Genomic DNA, 15149 nt, shown 5'->3' with positions numbered 1-15149 from the left:
TTCTTTATCTTTGTAAGTTCTCACACAAATGATTAATGTGATAATTCGGGGAATGCTGAATATAAGAGGCAGGATTTCACTTCATGCTTGGCAAGCACTTTGCCCCTGAGTCATATCACTCTCAATCTTAAACCTTTCTTTGGATTCTCATAGCTCACATCAGCAACTACTATGACTTTAGGAATATGAAGAAACACTGGAGACTTAGGGCTCACTGAGATCATAAAACTGCAGAGGTCTGAAGAGATGGGTATGAATGAGATTGTGCATCACAAACATTTCTAAACGTCAGAACCTCCAGGTCTGCTAATAAAAGGAATGAGACCAGGGACTCAACACAACATAACTGCAACCACTTCCAAGCCATTCCTGAATCAGTCTCTCCAATAACCCCCACCCTGATTTCTCCAGATAGGTGTAGATGAGGTTGTTCCTTGGGTGACCTAACACAACATCATGGGCTAGGCATGTCACAGCGGGGACAAGATGCAGGGAATCCGGAAGTAACCCCGACCCAGCATAGGGAAGAAGGCCAGCATATCCTCAGGGTTTGGAGCTAAGCACAGAGGCTGTCGTTCCCTGTAGCTGGCTCTTGTCACTTCCTTTCAGATCTCTTCCCGATTCCACCCCATCCCTGGCTTCCTCCCACAACCTCACCATTACGTGGCTTCAGGGTCTCATGGAGTACTTTCCATGCAGCAGGCAGCCAGCAGAACTCACAAAAGGTAACCTAGCCAGCAAGAGGGGCTCAGAGCAACTTGCTCTGGACTGGTAGCTAAGCACCATGACACCAGAAGAACCTTTCTACATTGGCCCACCTGATTGGACAATTCAAACAGCCTGCTGTTCATCGCTGATTGGTTCCTACACTATTGCCCTTCTCCTCTGAGCCCCGAGCCAGTAGGAAAATAAACTCCTGTTGCTTGGGTAAACCTCAGTGATAGTCTGTAACCCAGGAACTTCTGGACAAGTCTGTTTCCCACAATGTCAACCTCAACTCCCCTAATAATAATGGAATTTCAGGAGTTTATTTCTGGCTTTTCAGAGCTACCCATGTTTTCTTAATGGATTTAGTGTGCTCTTCCTGAAAATGGAATCACTTGTGTGCTCAGAATGTTCCACAGTTCTATGGAAGAGTTGATTCCCTGATGTAACAAAACATCATGAGTACACGCCAGGACCGGACAAAATGGCATGGAAGGAAGGTTGGCTATTTGACAGATCAATATCTGGGGATGAGTCAGCGGGCTTCACAGTCATGATTTTCACAGCATCTCCATCTATTCATTTTCAGCCAAGAAAATCAATATATTGCCCTTCCGCCCAAAATGCAAAATTGTTTAAAGGAATAAAGTAAACTTAAATGATATCAATATTCTGCAAAAGAGTAAAGATGAAAGAAAAGCAAACATTGCAATTCCCTTAGGTAAGCTTCATACTTCATCCAAAGTTGACCAGCTTTAGTTTTGAGATCCTGCAAGACAAATATAAATTAAATGACACAGGAAGAGACTTTTTCATGCTGATAAACTGATTTTGTATCTTTACCATTTTCTCTCCTTTTTTTTTCCTTTGAGCTACAGTCCCTGAACCATAAGCAAACATTACATACAGGAGATAAAAAAAAAAAAGCCTATCAAAGAGACAGTTCAAGATGTCATCAAAGGGACATAGATGGTGTCTGTAAGCACCAAGCTGCATTTGTCTTCTCAAGGTGCTGGCCCTGCGTGAGAGTCCACTTCAGGCTTATAGGCTGCAGGTGTCAGCAGAACACTGGATCACTGCCTGTAAATGAGACTGGTAGGAAGGATCATGGACCTGCTGGACATGCCCACTGGCAGGTGCGTGGGAAGCAGCATTCAGAGAGGCATGGGCTCTGGCTCCCTCCAGAAACCAGGGACAGGAGAAGAGAGCTGCAGGACTAGGGCACCTGAGAGCTTGAAAGAGACCATAGGTGGCTGGGCTCTGGGCAGCAGTGCTAGAGAACTACACGTGCTGCACAATCGCCAGAAATAGTGGAGGGCAGCAGCTTGGCACTGGAAGCTGCTGTGATTTCCAGTGCAAAACAGAGGTTTCAATTAGCCCCTGGCTATAGGTTGCAGCTATCATGGGCAACACAAGGAGCATGGGTTCGTAGCAGACTGATTTCAGGGTACAGGATGTACTTGTTTTTTTTTAAGAGCAAAATCTGTTTAGTGGGGAAAGACATCTTCCTTGTAAGAGAGACAGAAAAGGTCCTTGAGCTCATTGCTGAGGGCCCCACTTTTCAAGAGAGTTTTATAAAGCAAAGCCTCGAGGTGAGGTGAATCGAAGGTGTGGAAAATTATAACCAACTAATAAGGTTACAGGTATAATCACTTAGGTAACATTGATCCAATGCGAAATCACAAGTAAGCATAAAATGTGACAAAACTATGGTCAACCAATAACATCAGGAGTATATAATTGCACAAGTAATACTGATTAAATGGGAGAAATTTGTCACTTATTAAGCAGGCATAGGACAGAACCGCGGCTTTCCCTGGACAGGGTAGCTCAGTGGCTTCTTCTGGCTTTCAAGGTAACAGATATCTACTCTGAATATTAATCACTCCTGTTTACCTCTAGGGAGATAGATGGCTGCATTCATCTTTTGTCTGGCCCTCAAGGTATGTGCCTCCCACAGAACTGCAATGTATCCCATTTTCTGAAATATCTCTCACTTTTAAGGGCTTAACTCTGTCTTACTGCTTGTAATATTTCTACCTAATTTAGCTGCTACAGTAGCCCCCCCCCCCACAAGAAGTACCCCAAACTGCCATGAGGAGGTAAGAGGAAATTATTGCTCAGGCTTCTTCAGACTGAAGAGGGTTTTAGTTGTGATCTATTTAGTTGCTAAATGCTAGTTTCATGGTTTTTGGCTGTGTCCCCCAGGCCTCATGAGTTTGCATTGTGCATTTGTGATCGGTTCATTGTCTAGTGCTTAGATTCATGGTGTCAGTGCTACACCACAAAGGAGTGGAGCAGGATATGATGTAATGGCAGGAAGATAGTGTGTCTTGCTCTTTTTGCTGGTTCCTAATTTCTGTTTGCAGCTTCCACGAACTGTGGCACAGCCATGCCCTCCTGTCTTGGAGCCAAATGAGTGTGGACTAAAACCTCCAAAAACTGTAAGAAATAAATCTTATCTTTCCCAACTTGAGATTCAGGTATTCTGTCTCAGCAACAAGTAAAAAGCAACTAAGAAAAAATTGGTACCATGGAGTGGGGTTGTTTGCTGTAACTATACCTACCATGTTTCTGGAGAGGCTTGGGAAATGGCTTGTGGATGGAGTTTGGAAATGTTCGGACATATCACCTGGAGGCATAGTGCTGGAACACTTAGGCTGTTCTGTAGAGGAGATACTGGTCAGGAGACCACAAGGCTGATAGAAAGCCTGATGGTAAAGACCAGGCTTGGGAGGTTTCTGTTGGGAAGAAGGACTGCATTGGTTGTTGGACTCCCCATGATATATGTTATGGGTTGGCAGAAAGTTTGTGTGCATTTTGCTCATGCACAGAGACTTTGCCTGAGACTGAGACAAAGGCAATGGACTGATTAATCTTGAACAGGAAATTAAAAAGCAATTGAATGTTGAGTCTGTGGCATGGCTATTTTTGGGGGCATTTAGTCAGCTTTATCTGCAAATCAAGAACAAAGAGCACAGCAGAATAATTTGCAATAATGTGAGTTTGGCCAGAAGGAAAATGCCAGGAAGGCTGTGGATTGTAAAGACAAAGTTGAGATTTTGATTGCTGAGGAGAAGCCGAGAGATAAGAAAGATAGACCTGGGGCGTCCCAGGAAGCAGGTCCTCACCCTTTGCAACCTCACTGCAAAGGTGAAAGAATTTGCTCAGAGGAGAAAGCTGCAGAGTACCATGCTCCAGAATTGTGACAGAGGCCACATGAGGTTCCAGAATGGCAGCAACATAGAACAGATTTTTCTCACAATCAGATAAACAGAGCCCTGCAATCCAGGAAACTGACCAATACAGCCAAGAGAGAGAGAAAAGCCTGGCTACTGCTTCAGCTGGCAGCAGACCTTGGTGGCATCCACAAGGTGCTGATTTTAGGTGCAAGGAAAATGAACAAGGTCTGAGGGTAAGGCAACTTCCACCTCGATTGCTAAGGGCCTGGGAGGCCAAGTATTGTGCCCCTGAGAGGGCAATTTGTAAAGATGTAAGGGTGAAGCCAAAGGTGCAGTGGAGACTCCAGAAGTTTGAAAAATCCAGGAACGTGGGTGATACAAGGAAAGCTACAAAATGCGAGCAGAGAGTATTTAAGAGAAAAGCTGTGGGAGGTGAAATCACTGGAAGTGCCACAGGGGTGGAAAGCCTTTTGGAGTTTGCAACCAGATTGCTTCTGATTGTGGGCATGACCTATGATTTAATGTTTGTCCTGCTGTATGTTGGACTTGCTTTGTTTCCAATTCTTTATATTTTCCTTATATTCTTTATATAAGGAATTCTTTATTTTCTTTATATTTATTTGTAACTTTTGCAATGGTAATGTTTATCTTGTGCCTTTGCATTTCAGAAATGTTTAACTATGTTTCATTTGTACAGGGGGTTACCATTAAGAGTTTACCATAGATCCTGGAAGAGACTTGTGACTTGGACTTTTCAGGAATGCTGAAATTGTTAGGATTTTGGCACCTCTTGGAGGTGGACTAAATGTCTTTGTGTAAAGGATGTACATGAGTCCTGGGGGCTAGGGGTGAAATGTCATGGTTTATGTCTGTGTCCCCCAGTTCTCATGAGTTTGCATTGTGCATTTGTGACTGGTTCATTGTCTATTGTTTGGAGTGATGTTGTCAGTGTTACACCAACACAGGGGTGGAGCAGGATGTGATGTAAAGGCTTGTTCCTGCCTGCTTTTGCAGCCACCATGAACTGTGGCCCAGCCATACCTGCCTGCCTTTGAGCCAACTGAGTGGGGACTGAAACATCCAAAAACTTTAAGAAATATACCTTTTGTTTCCCAACTTGGGCTTCAGCAATGAGTAAAAAGTAGCTAAGACAGCTAGGCACTCTTGTCTTTGGTAGGCATATGGGTAGCCAGACCATGTGAGCAGAGAACTATCAAATAGCTATTTTTTCAATGTGTCAGAGTCAAACATCTTCCAATACATTAGAATACATTCCAAAGGAGAAAGAGATTTTGACCCTGTGTACGCCATTTCTCTGTCCATGTCCAGTTACTTTGGTGGAAGACCTCCAATGACATAAAGGAAAGAAGCTCCCCAACTGCTAGATGTCTGGTAGGAGTTCATATTTTCCAAAATGAAAGAATGAATTCTAGGAACAATGGATGTTAAAAGAATAATCTATTTATTGAGAAAAAGAAAGCTTCTAAGAGACACAGAATGGGTCCTAAACAGGTTGACACAATGTGCCTTAGAAGCTGACATTGCTTGAGCCATGTGAGCTAGAGAAATTACTTGTCAAGGTGCTAAATGCTATGCATCTTTCTCCTGACAAAGGTTACCAAGGCAGTATGACAAGGAGAAAAATGGGAACTGATTTGTGACTACAAACATATGGGTTTTTTTCCATTTTATAGACATAGTATAAAAGAAGTCAATAGTCTTTTAGCAACTATTGACAGGAATGATTCCAGGTGAACAATGCTCCCCACACATACCTAGAGAAACTTAAAATCTGGCTGTATCCAACTGCAATTAGAAAGAAATTAGGAGTCATGTTCAAGAATCTACACAGGTGTTAAGAGAACTGAAAATTTCTTTAAGAGCAAATCACATTACATGGGTCAGAGAAATTCTGAATGAAGAAAACAAAGGCCTGGATATTCTAGTAGAATATCAGTTTCTTGCACAGTATGTAGTAACGTTTAACTTTGAGAGTATTAAAAGTACCAATGAGAGTTCAGTGAACAAATCAAAGCTCTGGAATAGGTCTGTCAAGGACCCGCACAGGGGTAGCAACCTGCCTGCACCACTGGGCAACACTATGTCCCTCTCAGGGAGACACACTGCACTGCAATATAATACATTTGCAAGTAGAGGAACCCTGACAAATCCAGCTTAGAGAGAAAGCAGGAGGATATATTTGCATCATGTATGTATGTGTGCCCTTATGAATTATTAGTATGCTTCCAACATGTCTATGACTCATCCATCTGCAGTCAATGAGATTGCACTAAGCATAACAAAAAGACTCCTAGAACAAAGCCCTCATCCTGGAACTTTAGGCAGTCATTTGTCTTGTTAGAGGTGGGCATTAAGTCATTTTATCAGCTTTTGATTAATGTGAGGAGTTTTTTAAGAGAAAAACAGTGTTTGAGAACTTGATGGAATATTTCAGGAATGAAGACAATAGCACATGCTGTGGTGGCCTCTATGCTATTCATTAATAGAAGACATGAACTTCCGCCAATATGAATTTACCAAGTTAGACCTGAATGAATGCTTGGACAAGCTGAAATGTACAGAAAGTGACAAGCCTCAAGGACAGATTTAGGTGTACATGAACAGCATGCTTAGTGTAGAGCCCTGCTAGAAGATGCAGAAACCAAGAATGCAGCCTTATCATAGGTGGAAAAATTGGAAGAAAACACCTAATTTATCTGAAAAGCTTGAAAATACAGAGAATTAAACTATGACCGAGATTGTAGAACGTGGGAAGAAGTTTATGCAGAATAATAAGAAACTGATTGTTTTCCAAGAAATCTACAAAGATGCAAATACCCAAGTGCATACAATAAGAAAATGACCAGAGGAAAAAGAAGAAACCATTCAAAAACAGCTACCATGGAAAAACATATTTATGAACTGGAGAAGAAAGGTGATGGGGACATCACTATACTGCCAATCATGGCTACTGTTACATTGTTCCGAGGTCAGATGCACTAGTGAGTATGTGGGACCAGTTACCAGGAATATCACTTCATGACTCTTGCCTACACTTTCTCCATCACTACCTCTGTCTCAGGCACACCTGAGGCAGTGCAAAATGATCTAGTAATACCACCTGGACCACTGCCTCCTCTTATGTCTCCTCACCCCCTTATGCTCTCCCAGAGCCTGCAGATGAGACTATGCAAACACCTCCTCTGTCAGCACCCCTCCCTATGCACTTCCACTGAATGGAATGTCTTAACCCACAGTGGTTTTCAACTCAGGATTAGCATCTGTGAAAATGAAACAGGCAATGAAGATGCCATTCAGAATGCTGGTGTCTGACTTGATTGCTTGGAAGCCTTATGAGATCAATGACACAATCTTCAATGAATTCTATTTTGAGCAAATTCATTTACTAAACATAGAGAAATTTGAGAAAATATTCAATGCAAGAGCCCAAAGTCTTGCTATTGATCATTTGCAAGCAATCAGTAGGTGACACAGAAAGGATCAAACAACGTGACATTACTGGAAGCAAATTGGGCCAAAATTGTTGCTATAATGTTAAGAAAAGCTGGAAAGACTGATGATGAGACATGTGAACTATTCATGTAGTTGAAAAAATTGACTGTTGTTTTTTGTAAAATCCATGATGAGATTCTTTCCAACTGAAAATAAGGTGAAAACACTGGCTCTATGAACAGGAAAGGATGTGCCTGGAGAACACAATCACACCTAGGTTTGGGGAAGGGTGATGTGGCAGTCCTCCACATTATGTGCCACTGTGATTATTCCATAATGGCCCTTGTTGGTTTCTTAATCAGTTGTAAATAGCATGGATGCATCTGCTATCAGATTTATTTGCTGAGATTGCTTTTAATTAATTAATTTTGTGTTTTAGCCATATCCATCAACTTTGTATTTTAAAGAATTGGAACACAGAAGGAATAAATCACATTATAAAGTCCCTTTGCCACCAAGTTCCAGAAAAGTACAAATAGAATACAAATGCAGTGGCATAAGGAAAGTCAACTCTGTTTCCAGTTTTATTTTGTTCTAGTTCTAGGGTATGGTGCCAAGCCCTGTGAGAGATACTCACTCTTATGAACACAAGGAGGTGATGTCCTAAATATGGAAGGCTTATTTGCGGTGCTGTGTTCTGAAACTAGTCAACTTTTTTTTTAAATGTAGGAGATGCCATCTTAATTTACAGGCTAATAAAAAATATTGAATTCACCTAGACAGAACATATTTGTCATAAATATTACAGATCCAAAGTCGCCTCCCAAAGGAAGACTGGGCAGGTGAACAGCAGATCACAGAATGTCAAAAAGTGTGCAGCTTGCATTGAAGCATCAGTTTTGTTGATAAATGTGAAGAAGTCAGTCTACAGTGCTTGGGAAAATAACTGGCCATCAAGCTGTGCTAACTTTTGATAACTTCCATTACAATTGCCAACACACAAAATTTCATCTTTCTCAAATATTTTTTAGCAATATTGTATTTCCATCAAACTCCCATCAGAAATACTAGGATGGAGAATTTGAGGTTAATTACACACACACACACACACACACACACACACACACACACACACACACATATTTGGACACTCTCAATGACTGCTTTTCTGTGTAATGATTTCTTTCCTTTCTCCACCTTTCCCTATCTGTCTTTTCCCCAGAAGCCTCAGTATTATACTGGGTTTCCTCCTGGAAACGTGGAAGAACCAGGACTTGTTCTCACTTGAGACTTTGGGAAAAGATTATAGTTATAAGCCTATCTGAGGACATTGCTTTTTTTCTAACACAAGCATGCAGCAAACTGGTCCTGACACATGAGTCTCACAGTGACCTCGAAGTGACAGAATTCTCCCATGAGTGCAAAGACTCTGAAAAGGGAGTGGCTGCATACAACCCTCCCCAGCTGCTGTCAGCCTGGGCAGGGTGATTTCCATCATCACATGACCTTTTGACTGACACACAAACTCACAAAAATGCTAATTCAAGATCCTGAAAACCTTGTAGACTCTCATGTATTTCCTGAAAATCAAAGGAGTACAGCTCACATTTGCTAAGGGCTCAGGCCTACTGGATAAAGGATCTTTCCTGAAAAAATGCAATGGTCAGTCCACCCAGCCATGTTTTAAGATAATAACAGTGGGGTGCAGAATGTTTGGCCTTGCTGCAGTCACACTTTTCCTTACTAAATAAGTACACTGGCTAAAATCCAGTTTGATGACCTTCTTCATCTGTGTCTGGCATTGGGGAGTGCATGAAGAAAAAATAAGCTTTACCTTTTAAGAAGATTAGACACACCCCTATCAGGAACAAAGAACAGTGTACAGCTTCCTTATTCTTTAACAACTAACACTTGCTTAGAGTCAATACTATACTACATAGTATTTTAATATCAGTAACAATACACTATGAAGTGCACTTCTAGTTACAAATTAACACAGTGATATACAGATGAATAAAGCTACCCAAAACAAAACCTAAATGAGCTAAAGGTTAAACACAAATTTATAATTAGCAAAATCAATTTTCAAATAGCAAAATAAATATATGCAGTTTATAGATTTGACTTTGAGCAAATATAATGTACCTGGGAAAGACAAAGTAGTTTTTTATCAATGTAATATCTGAAAACTTGAAATGAGACACTGATAACATCCTAAAATCCTAACAGGCTTTCTCCCCCTCTCAGTGTGACCTTAAATATTTAATCCTGTGAAACGGCGACAGAAGCAGATAGTACCGCTTCTTTAAAGGCAACATGGAGCAGCAAGCAGAGGGCAGGCTCCATGCTTGCTCCTGGCATAAGAGAAGGAAGAGCACTGCTCACTCGCACACCCTGCTGTCACACAGGAACTAACTGTGATAGCTTGAACCCCAGAATAAAACCCAAAGAAGCAAGAAATTAAACTTTGGGGAGCAAAGGCTTTATTTTAGGCCAGGCTTCACGATGCAATCTCTGGGAGCCAATTTGGAGACTGTGCACCTTACAGCCAAAAGGTTGGGTTTTAAAGCTGAAAAGCACAGGAATGTTGCGAACTTTGACCCAGTTTGATAACTTCCTTCTAGTTAAATGTTTCTTAAGGACAGCACATTGTATTGCAGATAGGCTGAAGGGGGTGGGGGGAATGACAAGAAACTGAAACTTAAAGCTTTTATGGGAAATGGAGACTTAACCTAAGAATGGGGAGGGGAGGGGGATTTACAAGGAGCTGAAAATTAAGTCTTTACTGGAGACTGAAGTTTAATCTCTATTGAAATGGTGCATACAGAACAGGAAAGGGGCACATTGGTTAGAACTAGGTTACAACACTAACAAGAGGAGCAAAAGGCACAGCATGGAGCCCTGCTCTGGCTGCCCCAGCCCCAGCTCCAGCTGGGCAGGTGACTGGCAATCCAGTGCTGAGGCAGAACTGCTTTTTAAAACAGCTCAGCATATTTCAGCCTTCCCTGCCAGACACCTTATCTTCATCTGCCAGGTCTAATACAAGACAAACTTTATGAACAATTCAAAAGAGAAAACTTTTTCATGGTCCCCAGAAAATAACAACTTCACATTAGTAACCACTAAACATTAATAATGTAATGCTCCAATACCATGCATACAGATCAACATAACTGAGAACAGCTATTTTACACTTATCTCCACTTTCTTTAAAGCCCCAAAGTAAAATTTATATTAATTTCAGAAACTACTTCTAGTGCACCACTAGTTGATGAAAAGTATTTTGTGTTGCATGGAATGAAGCTGGAAGGCAAACCCATTACAATAAGTGACCATAAAGAATTTCTGTATCAGGATGCACAATAAATCTTTTAAAACCCTAAAACCATTCTTCCTTAAAAGAAAATAAGTGTACATTTCTCCCAGAATTGTTCAGACTCAATCATGGGTCAATTCTGTCCTTTTAAATGCAACAGTTAACATTCTGAAATATATAATGTGAACTCCCTTACTATTTTGAATTTCATGACTGTTTTTCATAAAATTCCAGTTGGCACTGTCCTATGCCTAAATAAGAAAAGGAATCAAATAAAATGCTAGTGCTTCATTTGGTACTTAAGACCCTAGTAATACAATATTTGCATAGGAAGCTTATGCTTTGGTGCTTACAACTCCAGGTAAACCAAAACTGCTTCACATGTAGTAGTGTGAGAGTTGACCCCCCTGCTATAACCCCCTCCCCGAGTTATAAAAAGCAGCAAAGAATGTTTCACTCCCTAACTCCCCAGAGCGGGGAATGAAAGGGTTAACTCCCTAGCTCCCCAGAGCGGGGAATAAAAGGGTTAACTCCCTAACTCCCCAGAGCGGGGAATAAAAGGGTTAACTCCCTAACTCCCCAGAGCTATCAGAGCAGAGCAGAAAGAAATGCCTAACTCCCCAGAGCTATCAGAGCAGAGAAAAAAAAAAAAAAAAAGAAAGAATGCACCTGCAAGGTTGTTCTGTCTCAACGAGATAAGTAAGACAAGTAACTGTTCTGTTCTGGGCACATAGTGACTGGGCTAGGACCCCCAGTCTCCATGGTTACTCAACCCCAAACCCCTCCAATCAACTTCTGCCAAGTCCTATCCTGCTCAAAATTAACCAATGCAATCTGCTTCTGTAAACTCGCTTGCCTCCCGTTTGCGCCCTTAAAAACCCTACACAATTCCCCCTCGGGGCCCTCCGCACTTGTTTGCCTGGGGGACCCCATGCGCATGGAAATAAACTTTTTTTCCCTCACCAAGAGTTGAGTCCTTGGGGTCTCTTTCCCTGCGGCGTCGGCCCTAACATCTTGGAGGCCCTAGCGAGATAGCACGTCTCACCGGAGGTGACCTCAATGGCTCTGTGGTGGGTGAGTACGACCGGTCGCTTCTTATTTTTACTCTGAGGATCAATCTACCGGTATTTTACGCCCCGAGCCAACCGGGCAATTTTTGTTACCTGTTTTTGTTATCTGTTCTCTGTTCTCTGGTGACTGGGGGATGCCCCACACGGTTTTCCGTGACTCACCGTCTGCGATAGGATTTTCCTATCAGTTTGGGGAATTTCATTCCCAATCTGTGGTCCGTCTGGGCCAATCTGGGGCCCAATCTGTGGTCCGTCTGGGCCAATCTGGGGAATTTCATTCCCAATCTGTGGTCCTTCTGGGCCAATCTGGGGAATTTCATTCCCAATCTGTGGTCCTTCTGGGCCAATCTGGGGAATTTCATTCCCAATCTGTGGTCCGTCTGGGCCAATCTGGGGAATTTCATTCCCAATCTGTGGTCCGTCCGGGCCAATCTGGAGGCACCCCCTAAGGTGACTCATCTGATGTAAAACTCATGCGTGAGAGTGAGGTGGCCGGCCTGTTTGTCCTGTGTGTTGTGACTGTTGTAAACGGTTATTTGTTGTGTCGCATGTACGCTAACCACTCTTTGTCTTCAGAACATCATGGGCCAGACGACATCGTCCCCATTGTCCCTCAGCCTCGACCATTGGTCAGAGGTTCGAGAGAGGGCTCACAATCTCTCCTTACAGGTTAAAAAAGTAAATGACAGACTTTCTGCTCGTCTGAGTGGCCCACATTCTCCGTGGGTTGGCCACCGGAGGGGACTTTCCACCTTCCCCTCATCTTAACAGTTAAGAACATCATCTTCTGCCCTGGACGAGAGGGCCACCCCGACCGGATCGCCTACATCTTGGTATGACAAGACCTCAGGGAGGAGCCCCCACCGTGGGTAAAACCCTTCCTTCCTCCGCCCTCTCCTTGATTGCCTGTTTAAACTTGTTACTAACTTAGGGGCTTGTTGCCCATTTCTGTTGTAGGATCCATATGGTTTATTAAATTAAAGGTTCATGATAAAAAATTTATTTCCTTTAGCTGACCAAACTATACAAGAAGCTCCCTTTGTTTGTGTCTTTAATGTTGTGGCGCCTTGTTTAATATGTAAGACTTCAATTGATTGCTTGCAACCTCAACATGCCTTTTAAAAGGAGTATTTTTTTCTCTCTGGTAAAAATATAAACATGTACACATATATATATATATCTATGGTTGTTAAGAGTCATGTCAACTTTGCCAAGTAAAAACCAGGCGGTACTATATTTGAGCCAGTTAAAAGGTTACAGTTTTGTTTTTAAAATACAGCATTTTTATGTGGTAAAAAGACATAAAATAAGTATGTTTTGGACTACTAAAAGGTAACTTCAAGGGTTTTGTTGAGAGTTTTGATGTTGTCTGAGAAATGAGAAAAAAGATAATTGACTGGTAATAGTAAAAAGAGGGACAAAGAGAGTGGTCTTCAAGTAAAGGTGTCTGGCTATGCCAGAATGTGGAAAAAGATCAAAGCTTAGTTTGAGAAGTATTATTGTAAGTTGTAAAAGGCTCAAGAGGATGTAAATTTTATTTGTCTTGGTTTATAGTACTACAAATAACAGGTTTGACAAGAAGTAAATGTGTTCAAAATTTGACAGTATTAGATCAGTTTTGGTAAAAGTATACATAAGATTGTACTTTGCTGCAAAATGTTTTCATTAAAATGAGATTATAGGTGATACTAAAAATAAGATACAAATTCTTGCATGTGCTGTAAACATCTGGGAGATTATGCAGCACAATTTTGTTACCTGTGAAAAAGCCCTTTTTGTTAAGAATATAATTTTAGTAAAATGATGGCCTGTCACGTGACACCCTTGGACAAGAAACAGTGTGCCATCCAGATGAAGCCGGCTCTCTGATCCGGAATGCCAAAACCATGTTCTCCTTTTGTGCCACCCTGACTGGACATCCAGAGGTAAGGAGGTTTCCCAGTATCGCCAGTTGTTCTTTTTGTAACTCAGTCGGCCCCACATGTTAGACAAAAATTAGGTTTGAGAGGTTTAAAAAAAATGCCCCTCAGCCAGTTAATAGAGATAACACAAAAAGGTCTTTGAGAACTAAAAAAAAATTTACAAAAAGATAGCCAAGGTGTTATGAAAAAAAAAAAAACTTTTAAAAACAGACGAGAGTTTCTGGGGACAATTGGATACTGTAGGCTAAATTTTACTAAAATGCTTACCTCTATATGACTCCCATAAGGGAGAAACTCAAAATTCACTGAACTGGACTGATAAATGTAAACAGGCCTTCCAACAGCTCAAGCGGGCCTTGACAGAGGCCCCAGCCCTGGGACTCCCTGACGTTACCAAGCCTTTCATCTTGTTCATAGATAAACTCAGGGACATTGCCAAAGGAGTCCTAACTCAGGACATTGGCCCTTAAAAGAGGCCTATAGCCTACCTCTCCAAAAGACTTAATCCAGTAACAGGAGTATGGACCCCTGCCTAAAAATACTAGCTACTGTGACAATGCTACTTAAGGAGACAAAAAAACTCGCTTTAGGCAAGTGATTTCTGTGGTAACCTCTCACTGTTTAGAGACTCTTATCAAAACCCCTCCTAAAAAAAGGCTCTCCAATGCCAGAATTCTACTGTCAAGCCCTGCTTCTAGACCCAGAGTCAGTGATATTCAAGACTTCTTCAGCTTTAAACCCAGCCACCCTTATGCCTGATGATGACCCGGAGGAACAAAGGACACCTCTCTCCATGAGTGCGCTGACATCCTCAAACTGCAGCGGAACCTACAGGCTGATCTTACTGACCAGCTTTTGGAAAATGCCGACAACTGTTCAATGGAAGCAGCTTCATTCAGAACGGCAGAGACAGATGAGTGGCCGGGACAGCAGTGACCACCAAAAAGGAGGTACTCTGGGTTAAGCGGGTAGAGCCTGGCACTTCTGCCCAAAAGGCGAAGCTTGTTGCTTTGACTAAGAGGCTAAAACTAGCCACAAAAAAGAGGGTAAAACATTTTTCTTACTGTAGATATGCCTTTGCTACTGTACATATACGTGGAGCCGTCTATCAAGAGTGAGGTTTCTTAACCTCAGTTGGGACTAAGATTAAAAATGCTCCACAGATTCTAGACTTGCTGACAGCTGTCTGACTGCCTCAATGGGTTGCTATTCATTACAAGGCTCACCAGACAAGAGATGACACTGTCACCTTAGAAAACAGTTTAACAGATCAAGCCACTTAAAAAATAGCAACCACATCAGAGGGGTCAACCAAGAAAATAACTGCTCTGATACTAGTCCTCTGACCTTGTCAGAACCAGTCTACATAAAAAAAGACCTACAGTTGGCATCTCAACTTAAAATAAAGTCTCCCACCCCAAGGGGCTAATACCAGTTACCTGATATACAAGTACGGTTACTGGAGACACTAGGACAGGAGCTGTTATACCGGGCTCGCCAG

The 15149-nt window shown here is 41.9% G+C and overlaps 1 pseudogene; it reads left to right on the top strand.

Moving 5' to 3' along the window:
* Positions 1-7633, top strand: part of LOC100734292 (formin-like protein 2) — a 38801-nt pseudogene extending 31168 nt beyond the window's left edge.
* The last annotated feature ends 7516 nt before the right edge of the window (positions 7634-15149 follow it).

The sequence above is a fragment of the Cavia porcellus genome, unplaced genomic scaffold (genome assembly GCF_034190915.1).
Source record: "Cavia porcellus strain 051 isolate PalLab524CR breed Dunkin Hartley unplaced genomic scaffold, mCavPor4.1 scaffold_37, whole genome shotgun sequence".
In the NCBI taxonomy this organism is placed as follows: Eukaryota; Metazoa; Chordata; class Mammalia; order Rodentia; family Caviidae; genus Cavia; species Cavia porcellus.
This window is presented reverse-complemented; position numbering and strand designations above follow the sequence as displayed.